Below are 5104 nucleotides of genomic sequence, written 5' to 3'. Positions count from 1 at the left end.
TTGGAGACTTAATTCGTTTTAAGAATTCTTGAAAGGCCCAACCAAAGTGGTGGAGAGGAAGTGGGGCTCCGGACACTTTTTCTGTAGTCTTTTGGTGCTAGGTTTCTTAACTGTTTTAAATACAGTGGTACCTCGGGTTAAGAACTTAATTCGTTCTGGAGGTCCATTCTTAACCTGAAACTGTTCTCAACCTGAAGCACCAATTTAGCTAATAGCTGCCGCTGCGCCACCGCTACATGATTTCTGTTCTCATCCTGAAGCAAAGTTCTTAACCCGATGTAATATTTCTGGGTTAGCGGAGTCTGTAACCTGAAGCGTATGTAACCCGAGGTACCACTGCACAGGCTGTGAACAGTGTTTGCTTGCTTGCTTGCTGTGTCTGTTGTAAAGACACTTTTTGCTTTTTACAGCTTGTTTTTAATTGTGTTATATGGGGGGGGGTGTAGAAGTCGTATCTCCGTTTACGTAACCCTCTGGTTATGCAAACTTCGGGATGCGCTCGCGGCAAACCTGGAAGTATTTTACCGGGTTTTGCCACTCATGCACAGAAGCGGTCCTCAGGTCGCGGAAACCTTGGGATCTGACCTAACCTCCGGAACGGATCCCATCTGCAGCTGGAGGTACCACTGTATATATAAATTTGTCAACTGCCCTGGGAATATTTACTGATGGTTGGCTAGAGAAATAACAATTTCAATGGTCATGATTTACCCAGGCATGCAAGCCTGTTAACATGAGCAGAAAACTGAGGGTAAGTTGTAGTTTGAGAGACAAGGAGACGTGTGCCACCCTGTGACATCTTCCCCCAAGAAGTACAAGTCCCCAAGTTCCTTTGCTCTTGTTGACACGTCCTATGCATAGGCAGCAGGAGCCAGCAAGGCTTGGCCTCTTGACTGGCAGCATGAGGAAGAGACAAACAGTAATTGAAGGCGGTGAGACTTCAAGGACAGTGGAAGCCAGTGCCCCAAACATGTGCGTTAAAGCTTTAGTCTTCTGGCTCCAGAGCACCTAAAAAGATTTGTCATCCATGCCATACATTTAAAGCGCTCTTATCTCACTGTTAACAGCCATGGTGTCCCAGATAATCCTGGAATGTGTAGTTTGTTAAGGGTGCTGAGAGTAATGAGCTGCCACAGAGCTACAATTCTCAGCACCCTCTATACAAACTACAGTTCCCAGAGCACTTTGCAGGAAGCCATAACTGTTGAAATTAAGGAACAGGAAATTGTCTAAATGGCTTTTGTCATGCATGTTTATAATTGAAACACCATCCTGAGCAAATCAAGCATCCAGAAGTGTAAGCAAGTTTAAACAAAGCTAACATGCGTGGATGTTGAATGATGGGGGGAAATTTAAAATAAATAAGAAGAATAAGAATACAGGGCTAGTTCAATTACACTATACCATGTTGTTGTTTAGTCGTTCAGTCGTGTCCGACTCTTCGTGACGCCATGGACCAGAGCACGCCAGGCACTTCTGTCTTCCACTGCCTCCCGCAGTTTGGTCAGACTCATGTTTGTTGCTTCGAGAACACTGTCTAACCATCTCATCCTCTGTCGTCCCCTTCTCCTTGTGCCCTCCATCTTTCCCAACATCAGGGTCTTTTCCAGTGAGTCTTCTCTTCTCATGAGGTGGCCAAAGTATTGGAGCCTCAGCTTCACGATCTGTCCTTCCAGTGAGCACTCAGGGCTGATTTCCTTAAGAATGGATACATTTGATCTTCTTGCAGTCCGTGGGACTCTCAAGAGTCTCCTCCAGCACCATAATTCAAAAGCGTCAATTCTTCGGCGATCAGCCTTCTTTATGGTCCAGCGCTCACTTCCATACATCACTACTGGGAAAACCATAGCTTTTACTATACGGACCTTTGTTGGCAAGGTGATGTCTCTACTTTTTAAAATGCTATCTAGGTTTGCCATTGCTTTCCTCCCAAGAAGCAGGCGTCTCTTAATTTCGTGGCTGCTGTCACCACTATACCATAGGGTATACCACACTATACCATAGGGTATCGTAAGTAAGGGTATGGGCAAGAAGCAATTCTAGAAGGCCCAGGAGAAGCAGACAGCAGTGGTGAGGAGATGGGATTACTAGGAATGAGATCAGGAGATGCTGGGGAGCTGCCATGTTTGCAGGCAAGCAGTCAAGGCACATGCAGGCTCTTCGGTCAGTGGGGCTCAGCACCCACCTGGACAAATGTGCCAAACTCAAGCAGCCTGGGAACATGAGCCCTTCAGGGGGGCTTCTGGCATTTGAGGATGATGATAACATGGATAGAATACTGCCCTACTTTACAAAAGAGGTTATGTGGAGAAGGTCCATAGCACCTCCAGCTAGTGCTGGGAGTGCTCCTTTCCTGAAACCCTGGAGAGCTGCTGCCAGTCAGTGTTGACACTACTGAGTTAGATGGACCAGGAACAGGAAATTGTCTAAATGGCTTTTGTCATGCATGTTTATAACTGATGGATGGTTAGTGTTCAAGAAGGACACTGACAAACTGGAACGTGTCCAGAGGAGGGCAACCAAAATGGTCAAAGGCCTGGAAACGATGCCTTATGAGGAACGGCTAAGGGAGCTGGGCATGTTTAGCCTGGAGAAGAGGAGGTTAAGGGGGGATATGATAGCCATGTTCAAATATATAAAAGGATGTCACATAGAGGAGGGAGAAAGGTTGTTTTCTGCTGCTCCAGAGAAGCGGACACGGAGCAATGGATCCAAACTACAAGAAAGAAGATTCCACCTAAACATTAGGAAGAACTTCCTGACAGTAAGAGCTGTTCGACAGTGGAATTTGCTGCCAAGGAGTGTGGTGGAGTCTCCTTCTTTGGAGGTCTTTAAGCAGAGGCTTGACGACCATATGTCAGGAGTGGTCTGATGGTGGTTCCTGCTTGGCAGGGGGTTGGACTCGATGGCCCTTGTGGTCTCTTCCAACTCTATGATTCTATGATTCTATGACCGCTGGTCTGACTCGTGTAAGGCAGCTTCCTGTCTTCCACTGAAACGTTAATGGGGAGACGCCTCGCAAGCGGCTTCTTTTCGTAAGGAAGCCTTCCATTAGCACCTACCGTGTGCCATTTGGCTTTCCTTTTTAAGAATAAGTTTTTAAAATTCGTAGAGTTGTCACATTTATGAGTACTATGAGAGCTAATTAGTGTAGAAGCCATTAGCCCTGCGTCTTTTACTTGGAACGCTGAAAGCACCCCAAAAGCTGCCACTCCAGCTGGAAAGAATTGTGCAAGTATTTGCAGTTTGCACAGCAAGAGTAATTGGCAGAAGCGTGAGAATGTTGTAATCTGCTCAGGAACAGGAAAGCAAATAAAAGATGCATTCATCCACCCCAAACGAGCAGGCAGAAGAATTGGCTGGAAGCCTCGAAAGCCGTCCCGTCCCCCCACCAACTCTCTGACCCTGTAGGACTGGTACTATTGAAGTCAATTGAACTACTCCACAGTCTCCCCCACTGCCCCTTTTTCTCCTGTACCCAGTTAACTCTGCTGCTCATCCTTGCTCAAAACCTATCAAGATTGCAACCCCCTAATAAGAATAATACAGTCATTTAAAAATAAAATATTAGCCCGTGCCCTGCAGAGAGCTCTTGTGCAGCTTACACCAAATGCTCCCCTTTCTCCCTTCTATCTTAGGGATATTTAGCCTCTTGGTTTTTTCCCCATATATGAGTTACACTTCTGAAATGAATGAACTTTATTACGGTCACAGACCAGCATAAGAAAAACATTCCATATTTGTATTTTTTGTACTTCTGCCAACCTCTGGGATTTCCCATTAGCATGATGCTACCTCCATTCTTTGTTTCCTCTGTTTCCCCTCCATTTCCCTCAGCACTGCCCACCTCAGTTGTTATTAGAGGAAATGGCTGTTTCATTAAAGGCAAACTGAATGCAAGGTTTGTCACCTGCTTTGGCATTGTGTGATTTTATTATTATTATTATTATTGAAATGAAAAGCTGCTGGAGGGAACCAGATTAGGACTATGGGGTGGGAATGGTAGCAGTGGGGACACCAATTGGGGTCACTGTAGGGACAATGGGTGAATGCACAACCTGCTTTGGTCAGCTAGCAACTGGGTCTTTTTAATTCAGTCTAGTGAAGAGAGAGGATTATAGATAAAGTATACACGCACTTCATATTTATATAGCTTGCACCGTTCAAAGCATTTCACTGCATACACTATTTGCAGTAATCCTTACACCAGACCTGTAAAGTAGGCCAGTGTTGTTATTGCAGATGGGGAGGCTGAGGTTGAACTAATAGGGCCAGGTAGTGTATTTTTGGCGGAGAGATGTGAACCAGCAGCCTCACAGCTCATTCTCTCAAGTCAATACACCAGGAATGGGCTTTGGGAGGAAAGCAGTGATTCCTGCTGACCCACCCACCAGCAGTGCCTTCTTGAGTTGGCTTTCTAGCAATATAACTTGCTGTTTAGAGGTATAGGATCAGCCTTGTGGGCCAAATTTGACAGAAGATGGGACTACCCTTCTGCCAACCACCTCACATCACAATGACATCAGGTGCAAGGTGCTTTGAAGTCCCAAAGTTGGGTTTCAAAGCACCTTGCAAGTCGTTGCTAAAAGGAAGGATTTCCCCCTCTGCTTTTGCAGGGGATTCCATGCAAACCCTTTCCTGAAACATTAAAGGGTTTGGCTGGAATGCTGCCAAACTGAGCAGGCTTTAACCCCCACTATCAGCTGAGCTCGGGTTAAATCCTGCTCAACTTGGCTGTCCGCCACAATGCCAAACTGAACAGGATTTAACCCTACACAGTTGATGAGCAGGGTTGTTAATTCCTGCTGCTTTGGCTGCATGTGTTTGTTCCCTGCTGGTAACAGGCGCATGCAGCCAAGGCAGGATTTAAGTCCATCGGATGATATAATGAGTGATGTCAGCTGATGGGAAGGTGTGCATGGTTAGAGGAAAATGGTCTTACTGTATAGGCCAACTTGGATGCCCTGGTGGGCTAAGATTAGCCCACAGGCCAGAGGTTCCCAGTCCCTGGGATAGAGGAATTATGAATTATTTTAACCGCAGATACAGCCAGTACTTACAAAATTGTTGCCTGCCTTTTCTCCCCTATGCCAGTTATATTTCT

Source organism: Podarcis tiliguerta (genome assembly GCF_965153285.1).
Source record: "Podarcis tiliguerta genome assembly, chromosome: 12".
NCBI lineage: Eukaryota > Metazoa > Chordata > Lepidosauria > Squamata > Lacertidae > Podarcis > Podarcis tiliguerta.
This window is presented reverse-complemented; position numbering follows the sequence as displayed.